The 14,692-nt window shown below is 41.4% G+C and overlaps 1 protein-coding gene across 3 annotated transcripts in view; it reads left to right on the plus strand.

The window, feature by feature from the left end:
* The window catches only part of GckIII (Germinal centre kinase III), a 115,558-nt gene that overhangs the window by 20,395 nt on the left and 80,471 nt on the right, over window positions 1-14,692 (plus strand). Inside the window, exon 1 of one of the 3 annotated variants that reach the window (XM_069124525.1) lies at window positions 10,058-10,203. The exons of the other annotated variants lie outside the window; for them this stretch is intronic. The gene's annotated coding sequence lies outside the window, so the exon portion shown is untranslated. Of the gene's footprint in view, window positions 1-10,057; window positions 10,204-14,692 lie in introns of those variants that run through there. 3 annotated transcript variants of the gene reach the window in all.

A 14,692-nucleotide genomic window follows, 5' to 3' on the forward strand; every position in this document is an offset into this window, starting at 1 on the left:
TTTCGAACAATATGAAAATTACTTTCATTAAATACATGGTAGTTTGAAAGAACTACGCGTGGTAAAAAGGTTTTCTTTGAAAAATCGACATTTCATAGAAACCAACGCAATAAAGAATGCTACTGCTAACAAGATAAGTTTGATTATTAAATAATTTCATGGAAGGTTGGAAGTTTCGTTTATAATACATTTTTCTATCATATTTCTGTTTGTTATTCTTTGTGCATATTGCTCTTATTTTTCCTACATTTTCAGCCGCATCTGTCGCGCAATTAATATGTTAACCAAGCACACAGGAAAAACACAACCATTGTTTACACGGTCCGCGAATTGTGTACGCTCATTTGGCGATTAAAATTCGTGGAAGCTTCGACGTGTGTATACCGGAATGAAAAAGGGGATAGAATCGATGATCTTTGACTTGCTTTTCCTTCTCACAAAGTTTTCTCCTGAAATTTCTCACATACACTTACTTTTAATTGATTTCAAAATATCATTAGAAAAGCATTACGTCTCAGTTACAGATTTTCAATTATTTTATCATAGAATTAGATATTCTTGTTTTAAACGATAACTAGTGCCTTTCTATGGTATTTCTTGGAATAGAATAGAATTAAGAGTGGTATCGAAAGGTTTCTCAATATAGCTGCTTGAAGTAGCTGCATACCTTAAAACGCTCGTTTTAAGCCGTCAGGCCAGTCTACGTGTATAAAAATACGTATAAACAGGAGATGATAAAATCGTTTTAAGAACCTCGATAAAAGTCTATCTCGTGCTTTGACAGATATTTATATTCGATGTGTATCGGCAGATCGACAAAATTGGAATCGACGAATCGTATAAAGTACAGGGATTGCAGTCACAAATACCTTTTACAGCCTGAAATTCAACATGCTTTGTCTCCATACGCTCCTTTTTTTAAATTGATAAAGAGACTACGCGCATTTTGTAACATGAAGTCTTATCCGCGACTAGATCAATGAATGCGCCCGCTTGAAAAATTTAATTTATCACCTCATTGTATCCTTGTCTACAAAGAGTATCGATGCTTGACATCGATGTAACACCTACTAGAAAGATTGTAAAATATATCCGAGGTAGTAAAGTTGAGTAGACGCGATCGAAACTCCGGAACATTTTCTCTTCGAAATTCTTCTATCGTTACGACTCTCCATTTTACACGTGTAACTCCTGATCCCTGCGATCTTTCTTCCCCTTCTCTTTTCTTTTCTCTCACTTGGTACGTCGTTTGCGTGTTCGCTCCAGGAACAAGATTGTTCCATGCGTTTCCACTGATTCATCGCGAGACGAGAGGAAAGAAGCAACGAAGAAGCTAGCCAGCCACGGTGGCGACTTCTCAGACAACGCAGCGCAGCGCAGTCGAGAACTTGGCACGGGTTCTTTCTACGAAGGCGATTTACTCACCGAGATCAAGCGTGGATATGTTATTCGAGAGATAGTAGAGGCTCGAACGGCGATTTAAAGTGTCCTTGGTCGTTATCGCGGCGAGAAACGAGAACGAAAGCTTTAAACCTGTCTTCGCTGAGGCTGCAGTTCCTTCTCGACGAATTTTTCTCTTTGAAACACATCGGCCATCTTTTCCATCCTATTCCGTACCTTCTCTTCCTACCTGCATAAAAGCAGCGAGAAAAATGTGCGAGGCTGGATTTATTCGGACGATCGAGATTAATGGAGGATAATCCTGCGGAGATGGTTATTACATTCGGTCGTAACCGCAGCACGGAGAAGCGAAATCGAATTTTTAGTACGAACGACAAGCGTTTTACGTGGCTGCTGTACGCGCGTCGACGGCAAAACAAATAGTCTTGGCAGTTTTTAATGGGTTCTTGCCGCGGGTGGTAATCCCTGCCCTGTATTCGGCCCACGAACTCGTTCACAGCTTTCCCATCGCGACCAACGTTAATCAACGTTAATTAATTTTACATACTTAAACGTCAGTCCGTCCTTCTGTCGAAAAGAGACATCGGGACGAAGCTCTGTGTACACAGGGGAACGCTATTTTTCAATTGCTCCCTGAACGTTAATCAGAACTTTCCGGAGCACGGTACATTTCCATCTGACCTCTCTATCATAATTAAGCTTCGCTCGACATTTCTACACGTCCTTTGACGAACACAGTCTTAACTTCCCTAAAACACGATGCATTTGCGCGATTACAGGAACCAGAGTAGACTACATCGTTCTTTCAAAAAGTAGAATTCGATCGATGGAAGAAGTTACCGCGAACACGATCGACTGACGAAAGTTTCGAAAGTAAGTTCAAAATTGGAACCTGCATACGAGTCTCAGCTATCTTGCACTAGATACTTTTATTGGAGTACCACCTATTTTGCGACATATATTACATCCATTCGTTGTTCTTGTAAGATGGAATTCCCTTCTCTAAAATTATAAACGAATGATAGTGAAACAGCTATTGAAACGTTCCTTTCGTCCATCGCTGTACGTCGTTTAGAAATACGTATCAGGATATTTACAACGAGCGTAAAAGTATACAGCAACCAGTTCGAAGAAAAACTTTGTGCAATGTTCATGTTTGTTTAGATGTTGTTTGTTTAAAACATTCTAACAAACGATAAACGTTGATCTTTTCTTTTGACGATCCAGATTAATTATCACGTTCCGTACGAACCCAGCAGGTGTTTATGAGCCGGCAGCGTAATTCCAGTTTCGTAGATCGCAGTTTCTGCATATGTATATGTATGTACTTATATTTCCTACGTAGTCATTTCGAGGCAAACATGAGTCATAGTCCAGTGGTAGAAGCGGATCATCAGGCAAAGTTGTCGCAGAATAGGCTGGTGCGCATGTCAATCGGCATAATGAGATATCGAGATTTCCGTCATACGATACTATCGTGTATATATTATAAAACATTGTCTTTCAAAATGGAAATGTTCCTACGTTATCGGCTATCGTACGACATCCTTTACGCCGATCGTTCGATGTACGCTATAAACAGAATGGACAAAAATGAGTCAATGGAAAATCATAAGTTATTTAGTACTGGAAAAAGGTAATAATCGTATAAATATATAATCGTATAAACGGACGATGCTAAATAAGGTAACATAAACATTAGAATATTTTAATAAATAAACCACTACGATTGATCAAACTGATTATATCAATTCTCTGTATCTTTTGTATCAAAGTAAAATATCGTTATCCGATTTATCAAATATCAACCAATCGATCAAATTGGTCGCTACCGTGTGACTCAAACATGTGACGCGAGTAAGTGTTCTAATACGCATAGTCAATAACGTATTTCTGTTTATTCTGCCACTTTGTTTCAGTTCGATATAAGATACAAACAATATACAGGATATAAGAGCACGATGTTAGTACTTTGAATGACGTGAGTGCGCGTCGATTTGCACAATTTCTTTGGCTTTTTTTTCGTCCATCCGAATATCCTTCTGAGTAGGTACGTCACGATCCTAAATTATCGCGTTCTCGTGTTCGCTCCTTATGTGTCACGATCATCGGAATTCTATGGTTGTTCTTCCGAAAGATGAGTAATCGCTACGGATACTGTTCCCGTGGGAGGAATAGCAAATTTCGCGTTAGAAAGCTTGCGTCCTTGCGAATAGCTACCATTTACATCGGTTTAGTCTAAACGGGAGCAAAAGATGACTTCACGCGGATACTTCCAAGATATTCGGCTTACGTACTTTCCTATACTTTACACTCAGCACAGTTGAAACGTTTGAAGAGTGAATCGTGCGAATTAGCTGAAAAGTCGATTTAACGTTCGACTTTCTATAGAATTCATAGCTTAAGTGGAATAGGATTTTACTGGTAAGAGAGTGGAAGTGAATAATTCGTGGGTTACTACAAGCCACTGGAAAAGAATGGGCGGCGAACAAAATGCACTTAAAATGGAAAAGAGGTTAGGAGAACGATGGAAGCGCGCGGAGAAAAATTAATGCTTCGTGTTGCTCCGTAAATCTTGCAACAGCGATCCGTTCGTAAGCGTTCGCTTTGTAAACTCGTTATGCATTCTTCCGTCGACTGTTACAAAAGGCGGGTTGCATCTCGGAGCAATCGATATGTTTACTGGGTTGCTTCAGTTCGATTCGCTGCTTTTCATTTTCAATGGATTGCCATCGAAACATTAAAAGCTCAGCTCGCGATATTTAAGCGATCTGCCTTGTGCAATGCTTCTTTCCCATCATTAATTTTCTTTCTTCTTTGTTTTTGTTTCAGGTAAGAAGAAACGATAATTAAGAAGAAGTTTAATCTCGCTACGATCACGTTTCGCACGAGTAAGCGATTCCTACAATCGATCTCTTTTTATATTATCGGTGCAGCCTTGCTTTTTTCTTTTTTTTTCTTTTTTTTTGCTAGCTTTCCGAAGCATCCTTTCATTAGCAGCTTTTAGAAAGTCGCGGTAACGGAGATGTAGGTTGCACAGAGCTTTAAAACGCCAGATTTATTTTGTTTCTCATCGGTTTCTGGATGAGAAGTTTCAGCCCTTGGTTGGCTGGCACAGAAACCACGAGACGAGAATAAAACTAACGAGACCGTAGTGTCGAAGGGGAAACTCTGGCGTTGTGGTGCGGGGCAGACACACCCTTGATACATATAGCACGCTCTATAAAGCTTGTAACCCTTATTACACGCGAATAATCTGATCTCTTACTCAGAGACAGCCGCGAGAAGATCCCGTAAAATACGATGACACACATTTTCCAAGAACCCGATCGAATTGCAGCTCTTCGCGCGACCTATTACAGCGTGTAGGTCTGCTTTTAACCAAGTCGTTTAAGATCCTCGCACGAGTTTGCGACATTGAAGATTCGAGCGAAGTGCGGCCGAAGTGGACGCGTAACAATATTTTTCTTTTAATCAAAGAAATCTGGCGGAGTTCCAGTCGAATTTCGACGCAGTCGTGGCACGTTTCCCTCGTAACTAGCGACCCGCGATTGCCGAGAAGAATAGCGCAAGCCATAAAACATGCCTCGTATTTATATAAGCGAGAGATAAACTATACATGTATATATCATGCAGTACTGTTCAAAAATATTCAGAGTTTCCTTTTTTTAAAGATCTATCTTCAATAAAACAATTCGTATAAAATCTAATATCATCTGAAACGGTAGGAGTATAACAACGTGATCTGCTAACTCTGTAACGAGGAGTGTCAATACCGTTTCTACTTACTAATTCATTAATTTGTACGTTTTGAACGAATTGAAACGCTGCTACTAAAAATTCACCGATATCTCCGAATAGAATAGTTTTTCGAATGGTAGTACACGCGGAAATTCTTTCGCCTGTTTTTACCAATTGTTCTCAGCGGTATAACCAAACTTTGTCATTTCTCCCGGTACTCTGCGCTCTGTGTTGGGATTTATTGCTTTTCTTAAAAGTACTTAAGTGGCCGAAATTACACGATATGGTAGATTCGTCGCTGTACGCCGACATGATCGATCTTCCGCTCGTTCGTCGTTGAAGTTCCTTGCCTCCTCCGGGCACCGCAGCATCCTTCAACCCGCTCGAGAAACCGGTTTGCTCCTTCGTGCACCAATCTCGTCTCGATCGAAGCCTGAACCGCCGCCATCCTCACGAAATCCTTCCAACAGAACTTATTTTTCACGGTGAGCGCGCCCGCGAACTGGCCCGTCAGCCCCAGAATTTGTATTTCCGCGGTCGAAGATGCATCGGCGAGTTGTGAGCTTAAGGGAGAGATGGTAGGTGCAATATCCTGGTTGTCTAAGAAACGTCCAATTATAGCTCAATCGACGTGCGAAGCGGAGTTCGTGGCGATGCAGGAAGCAGCAAGGAAAACTGTGTGGATTTCCTTATTGTTAAGGGAATTGGGTCAATTGTCATATTGCCCTCGCCCTTGCAAGATATTTTGTGATAATATCGGGGCTATTTCATGGTCAAAGGATGAAGTAGTTGCTGAAAGTTCTAAGCATGTCCAAGTACGTTATTTTTATGTTAAGAACTGCGTGTCGAAGGGAATATTAGATTATACATATATACCTAGTCCTGAGAATGTCACTGACATTCTTACCAAAGGCTTAAATAGAGTTAAGACTCAGTATTTTACCAAAGCTATGAGGCTTGTAGAAACTACGATCAAAGGGGAGTGTTGAGAAAAGTTAGGTTGGTATGATCGCTAGTTACTACAAGCTAGCCAACGCACTAGCCGCGCTGAGTGCACTCGTTCCCGTCAGATCACGAAAGTTAAGCAGCGCCGGGCACGGATAGTACTTGAATGGATGGTCGCCGAACTCCGTGTGGCGTTGGCGAAGCGCTCTGGGCCCGCCGCGCCCTCCGGTGGGGTTTCGGGCTTGGACGCTGGCGGCTCAGCGCCTCGGGGCCGCCAAGCAGTCCGGTAGGGGAACCGGGCTGCCAGGCACGGCGGCTCCGGCGTCTAGGCGCGGTGTGACATGGCCATCAGCGGTGGTATTAGGCGCGCGGGGGTTGTTCCCGTTCATCTAATACGCGTTATGCCCATTTACCCAATACGGGCTATGGCCGATCATCTAATACGGGCTATGTCCGATCACCTAATACGGGTTATGCCCATAGTTGTAGGTTAAAGGGTTAAGTATGTTATCTCTTATATCCAAAGAGCTGGCTTCTTCCGATATATGAATTGCAAATAATCAAAAACATTTTATTTCATGGATAAAACACGAAGCAACCTAGTACCATTTCACATATCGATGAATATTAGGTCGTCCTAAAAGTTTCTTTCGCAAGCGTAAATATTACGGGCATAGTCCGTAGTACGATGGTATTATCATATTATTACGTGTATTTCGATTATCAGCTAAAGTTGTAACGATAGCCTGTCATAAGAGTGAAAGTTAAAAGGAAAAAGATAAAAGTAATTTACGGAAGCAGTGATCGAGTCGTTAATCCTCCAGCTTTAAAGATAACTCGAGGATAAATATCTATTCTTTTTGTAATCGTTCGATCGGATGATTTGTAGCTTCAATTTATGCGATCTCGCGCGCGTCTTGTTAGAGTTCTGTCTTATTCTAGTTTGATAGAATCATTGTAACTGGTGGCGCGAGATTCAGAATTGTTTATAGAAACAGTCTCTCGTTCGTGTAATCTATGTGACGATTCGATCTAAGATTATACTATTCGATTAGTATTCTAATTAATATAAATTAATTAAAAAAACAGAATTACGTTGGAATTATTCATGGATCTTCTATCTTATAATTCGCGTCAGTTCCATTAAAAATCATGTTTGAATCATGGTAATCGATAGCGCGAATTTCAGAATCGTTTACAGGGTCAATTTTCTTTTTCTGCCATCAATGTGACAAGTCAATTTCGATCAGGCGTCGTGGTCGGTGTAGGTTAACGAATTGCACCCTCCGTTCTATTGATCAACTTTTTATCGCGAACCCTCCGTCTTCTGAAAGCTTCTCGTTTTCTTAAAGAAATAAAGCAACACCGTCAACCGAATTCATTTCGCTCTCCTCGCTTTCTATCTTGACAGATTCGAATTTATCTTCTACCGTTGTTCGCGATGCGATAAAAAAAAGTTCGCTTAAACACCGGGGTGGTTTTTATTCCACCTGCGAGACTGTCGCGAGCCATTTTCACACTGTCAACCAAACTTACTGAAAAGTTTCGATTGCACAAGTTAACGTTCCAGAATTGTCTGCTCTCACAGGCGACTGAGTATTATCTTTTCGTTGTCTGGCAATGAGATTACGAGGGCGGAGAAGCTTTTAATTTTAGTTTGGAGACGCGAGATATCGCAGTCTCTTCGCCCGGTAAGTCGTCAAATATTACCGGACGTTCATAAAGATTTAGAAACGAGAAATTCAGCGGCGACAGTGCTACAAAGTTCATTCGCGAGCTGAGTATTTGAAATTTAAATCATCCCTCGTAAAAGTTGGATACTTTTGCGCGAATATTTACATATACAGCGTTGATCGTGCCAGGCACATTCTATTTTCTTAACTCACGTGTACCATGTTTTAATTATTTCGAAATTTATATCATTACGGATTGCAAAAGTCCTGTATTATTCTAAGTTGGTGATTTTATGATAGGAACTAGTTGTTTATCTTCTATGGTTTCTTCTGATTCGTAAATTTTAAACAAAGAATGATTTTAGTTAAATCTTGAGAAGCGTCGATACCTATTTATATACTCGTCATATAATATATTATATATTAGCTGATTCGTGAAGCATGAATCAGTTTCGATTTTTTTTTTTCATTTCATTTAATAAAAGTAAAATTAAAGTGTACGATGGATGCAATATTCCGGTTGACTTTGTACGTTTATCCGCGTCTTATCAATCGTCCGACGATAAACGAAAGGGTGGGTTTCGATATCTACAGAGAGTCAACTTAAGCTCCCCCGGTTCGATTTATTCGTCCAAGGACCCGACAGATTTCGTAGGTGCCGAATCCTAATTTACTTTTTCCATGTCGGAGCCACGACCTTCTGATCGTGGTACATTGCCCTCGTCTTCTAGTTCTCCGCTCCTGTTTCCCTGCTCCATTCGAAGTTCATTCTCGCGTATAAAAACAGGGAGGGAAAAAACTTCTTCGCTTTCGAAACTTCTAATCTTTTATTCCATGCAATATTCATTTTCCTTTATTTCGTTTAGATTCATAATTCAGATACGTTATTCAGTCGTTAAACTTTCGTATAGCAAACGGTTATTAAATACTTGATTTTAATTCAGCTTCTCGACGTTTTTATTTTCATTGAAAGTTGCGAGAGAAACCGATTGAATCTTCTTAGATTGGCTATACGTAGGCACACGACTAACTCACTCGTTTAAAATATTATATCTTTATAATTTCATAGAAGGAGCTCGTCTTTTTCAAATTCACTAACAAAATCGAACAACTCGGAAATATAAAAATGTTGTAATTTTTGGCGAATGGAAAATTGATTAATAATATTCGTAAAAAGAGATATTCGACCATTTATTCAAAATTTGTTTTTATAAACCAAAGATGATTCTAGAATATGGTACAGAGAATTATATTATTTATTTCCTATACATCACACACGTACGTACCATATAAAGTATAATATTAGTATATCAGTTGGTATCTATCGATGGAAGCAAGAAATATCTTTGGTTTATACTGCACGTCTTCCCCTAATTCACTTCTTGAAACTCAATCTCCTCAAATGGTTAAGTTTCCAATGATAGTTGGAAGGGAGACCGAGCTAAACGCTCGAAACAATCCCGAGGTTCTGGAATCAGTAACAATCGCGAAATCCCGATTTATCTCTGTCCCGCCACCGCTGCGACCTTCGTAATGGAGTGCATCGGCCTCCCTCGCTTCATGAACCCCTCGAAAACTTGTCCGTCTTACGGTAACACGAGAGAACCTTACTTCCACTTCGTAATTTCCATCTTCTGTCCTATGAAAAAAAGTAGCAAGGGGTGGCGAAGTGTTTCTCTGCTTCTTAATTGCTATTAAGCGCTTAACGTTCGCTGTTGCGTGTTCTTCCCGCTAGAAACGGTAAGAATGGTCGGGTTACGGAGAAACGAATAAAAGAAAATCGGTCGGTCCAGAGCCAGGAACAAGCCCAAATTCCAATTTATCTTCTTTGTGCCTGGCGACCTTCGGATCAGGGTACATCGGCCCCTGACACCCCCTGACTCCTCACTTCGTGTTCGTCATATTCCTAAACTCCCTTCCACCGCTTTCCAACTAAGGACAACTCGTAGGGAAAGAGAGAGAGAGTGAGAGAGAAAGCGCGAGAGTCAGACAGGGGGTGAGTTTTTGCCAGGCGAAGTAATTCCACCAGCAGACACCCCCTCCAGTTTGTCGGGCGCGTGGCGATACACGCAGCCCCTCTCCGCGTGGTTTTCAATCCCCGGTGGAGGGGGTTGTTCGTGCAATACCAGGGGGTTGCGACGATACTGCGGGGAGCGAGAGAGAACCACTGGCTGGCTGGCTAGCTGGATGGTTCGCCGGCTGGTTGGCTGGCTGGCTGGTAAGGGTTGGTTGGTTGCGTCGTGGCGTCGCCGTTGTCGTTCCTATGTGAATTCGTTGCTCGTAAGGGAGCCTTCAGTCGACGCGCGACTGCTCCGCAAGACACGTATACGCGCACCCTGTCATTCAGTACGCAACACCCCCGCCGTGAAGTGCTCCGATCGCCTTTTTTTGTCGGGGGGTGTACGCAGCAGTGCGTGAGCAGCCGATGGATTCGTCCTAAGAGGTAATTCCGATTTGTAGGATTTTTTTTTTATTTTTCATTCTAGTTTCCCTTTCGTTTTGTATAATTTGAGGTTGTTTGATATAAACGAAGATGCAGCGATCTTCGAGATAAGTGGATGGATAGAACAGATTTCGTACAGGTAAAGATCGATTGTGAAACGTGTAAAGGAAACGTGTTAGTCGACATTTAGGAAATGTTTGCGTCACAATGGAAGAACGTATACGTTTTCTTATTCCGGGCTCACCCTCGTTCTATCATGCGATGATTCTCGTTAGCCTGCCAGCTAAATCTGGAAAGCACATAAAGATAGCAGTAACATTATGGGTGTACTGAGTCACCGTGCGCTGTTTCATAGCGACAAATTCAACATATTTACCTGGTATTTTTTTATTCTCGGGCATAACGCGGAACATTACGTGATATCGATCGCAGACGGGAACGCTTCTCGTACCTCGCATCATTTACTTTAAAATTACGATCGATAATCCAGCCGCGCGAACTTTCGTCCACTGCGGACTATTTATAGATTCGTGGATCGCGAAACTCCGTGGAAAAGTAGCAGTTTCTACGAAATTCTACGATTTATCGATTTCTCGTGCTACCCTCTAGAACTTCTCGCGCGAAGGAAAATAAATTGTTCCACGTATTTGTACCTGGTTGGTACCCGACGTAAGCGCAAACAAAACGCAACAACAGCCGTTAATCGGCGAACACGCGATGCTCGCGAATAAAAATCATCGTCTGGCGTACGAGTTCGTTAAGAAACGGTGATATCGAGTTTATTTATAGATTCATAGCGAGTCATTGCGAGAGAAGTAGGTAGCACTACCCAGAGCGAGGATCAACGGGCCGGCACGAAACCCACCGGTGAACCGTTTCGTGTCCCGTAAGAGACGAGGAACAAGGCGGCCAGCTACCTGACGACGATACCAATTTCCAACTTGTTGACGAGCGTCGCGTGACGCGCCGGTTTTTCTCGCAGCCACAGTGATATTCGTCCCGGTGCACGAGTCAGACAGTTCATTCGACCGAGCTGCAATCTGGTTGCGTCGAAGCGCCATTGTGGATCAAAGAACCGGTCACGAGACAGACGCCTCTTGCTACTGAGAAAAATAAGGATCCCGATGACACCTGTTTGTTTCTTCAGCGGTTTCCCTTTTTAGAGATGTTATGCTTTTACTCGTACGACTAGTTAGTACGACGTCGAGCGTACAGAGTCACGTTGAATTCTCCTTTAATCGTGGCTATCGAGTCAGTGTTCTCCCTATTTTATCGAAGTTTTAACGAGGGCGAGATTCTATCACTATTTTATACACCACGAGTAGTTCGGTGTTCTTTCAATTTTATTCGAACTCTGACGAGAACGAGGGTTAGTCGTCATCTTTCGAGCGATATCTAATTTAAATCGTAAGCTACGACTCCCGTACTATCGAAGATCAATTTTATTGAAAGTTTGACGAGGACAAAATTTCACCCAATTCATAATGTTCGAGTGATATCTTTTTGATAAAACGCAAGTCTGCTCTTGTATATGCAGTCGAGTTTCTTCAAATTCTGTTGAAGCTTCAACAAGGACGAGATTCGATCAATTCATAAGGTTGGAACGACGTTCGATAAAATATAAGAATTTGTATGTGACGTTGCATCGAGCTTAGGAAGTTCCGATAAAGTGGCTTACTACGATCCGTTTTTCATCTCGCCGCCTTCTACGGAGGCTCTTCCCACCGGCCAAGATTTACGGTGTCTCTCTATACTCTATGGGGAAGAAGTTTGGATAATACTCGTAAAACGCTGGCGTACACGACGATTCTCCTAGGGGTTGGAAGAAACATATAGCCGCGCGGAAACAAAAGAAAAATCGCCGGAAGATAAGAAATGGTTGGAGACTGAAAATTGTTTGCCTCTCTTTGGACCTTTCAGTGTAACTGCAGCTTCCGGGGAATTAGCGTGTGTCTCGTTTTGCAAAAATTCTGCGTCTGGAAAGGCAACGAGAGCCTCTCGAGAGCGACGTACCGTTTTATCCTCGTCTCTTGGGGGTGAGAGAGATATTTCAGTCTGTCCCGGTGGTTTTCAAGGAGCGTCGCGAAGAAATTCGAGTTCAACGTTGCAGGATTTATAGAGGAAATCTGGAAGTCAGTTCGTTAACGAAGAAAACACAATGTGCTCGCGAGTTTGTGCGTCGCGTTTAGAATATTTACACGCGTTTAATACACTATGAGTTATTTTACCGGATCGTCAAGCGTCTGACAATAAAACCGTCGCCCGACGAGGTACCGTGGCTGATTATAATTTAACGACAGGTCATCTAATGTCAGTATACTTATTTATTAAGAATATGACGACTAAATCTGTTCTGAAAGACAGAAACGAGAAACTGTTCGTTCATGTCGACCGAATATCCTTGTGTGCACGTGTTACCTGTCTCTAAAGGTGAAACAAATTTCTGCTGAGCAAATATAGACACTAAAAAATATTTGCATATGTTTCTTAAGTGTGAAATGTTATAACAAAGACAATTTTGGTATTAAATTTTGTATTCTTTGAACCGAGACACGTATTTATTATTAAGAAGTAAACAGAGATCTGTTTGTAACAATTTCGTGAACTAAACGTTTACACAACGAAGTTTCGTTCATTTCAAGGAAATTTTAGTTAGCCCCGGTTAAATGAACATCCAGTGCTTGAACCCACTTATTTGAATAATATAAACTCCTATTACGTAAATGAAAAATCACAGATAATGGAGAGAATTAATAGAATCCTATTATATGAACTCCAATTATGTAAATTATTTCTTCGTCTGCGAATTCATATAAACGAGATTTAATTTCCATTAATACGCAAGATTCGATAGGTGTACGTAGATTTTTCTGGCCAACTGTACATCGACTTTTTATTCTTGTTAATACGTTAAATTAATTCCTCTCGTATCGGTTCTATCTACTCATAGTGGATATATGTTTCTCATAATCACTATGTTAATGCAATTTATAGAAGATGAGTGGTTACAACACGAGCATAGATATATCTAGATAGATGTTTAAATTACGTTCGAATAATTTATTAATTCTTTTTCCTTCCTTCGTTTAATTCCTCATTTATAAAATACAAACAGATATACGCAGGTATCCGTGAGATATTCTATTCTAAGCTCAATTATCAACGGAGGAAATTGATCGAAGTGGTACTAAATTATCCGTAGACGTTAGAGCAGCACGTTCGCGAAGCAATTTTCTCCTGTGATTCATAATGTCGTCCGTATCGGCCGATTCATGTAGAGCGTGTGGGTGTTATCTGATTTTTCTGTAAGACGTGTGCCCGTAAGACCACCCCGGATCGCTATTTTTCGTGCGTGGAACTTTCTTGGCCATTAGTAACACGCGAGCTACTAACCTCGTGACTGTAGCAATCGAGCTGCAATTGCCTAGAAATCGACTCGTTGCTGGTTCTTCAAAATTTCTCTCCTACGTCGTATCCTTCCGCGCTGTTACAATGCAACACGAGTCGATCGCGTCCATGTAATATTTCAAGAAAAATATACAACTTTACGTCTGAAGCTTTAACCCTTTACGGTTTTCTATACACGACGTTGAACTCGACATTTTATTTCGGTCCTTCTGCCTTTAAGAAGAACAAGAGAATAGCCATCGCGAGTTATCGTTCGATAAATCGGCAAAGGGTGGAACGAGCAGTTTAAATCGCTAGAAATTAACACATGGTAAGTAGTTTTCGAGGAATTATCGCTTTTCTATGGAAGGAAAGCAGTTTTTATAGAGTTATCGGCTAGGAAGGAAAATATTTGCAGCCTCGGACTGCTACGTTCGTAAATGTTGCTGCCGCTCACAAAGCAACGTCTGGTGCGATGCACTGTGATCGATCGCGGACGTATATGCACGCTCGTATTTTTAGATTCTGGACTGACAGGTGAGAGATGCTGCAGACGAGTCTCTTTCCCCGATATTCCGAATTCCGTGAATGCGTCAGATGCCTGACAGCCAGCAGGTTACCGAAACAACCTGACCCGATACATTAGGTATTTCTGGAGACTATCGGAGCGTCCGATTTTCCCATCAATTCTCGTTGGATTATCGGGGATATAGTTAACGCGAGAAACATTTCAACTGTAAAAACTGTCGATCAAAGTTTATACAGATTTTTATCAACCTATTGCTATTGGTTCGCGCAACGTTCGAGATTAATTCGGAATTCGCTTTGAAAAATTAGTTGCCAATCTGTATGAAGCAAGCTACTGAGTGTTTAAAAATGAAGCCTTCGCTCGCAGATTGTTTACAGAAACGAGATGGGCAAGATGATGCACTGTTTGCACGCTGAGATCAAAGCCTCTCTAAAAATATTGCTCGCCTATTTGGTCTCATGACTTTACGTACGTTTCGCATAACGCGAAGACCTGACGAGTTATCTTAAAAATAACCGACTGCTTTTGCATTTTTCCGGGTCTGCAGATGTTCTTTCGATCTTGCAGTATCTT

Source organism: Bombus flavifrons, chromosome 12, assembly GCF_040668555.2.
Source record: "Bombus flavifrons isolate JBK064 chromosome 12, iyBomFlav1_principal, whole genome shotgun sequence".
In the NCBI taxonomy this organism is placed as follows: domain Eukaryota; kingdom Metazoa; phylum Arthropoda; class Insecta; order Hymenoptera; family Apidae; genus Bombus; species Bombus flavifrons.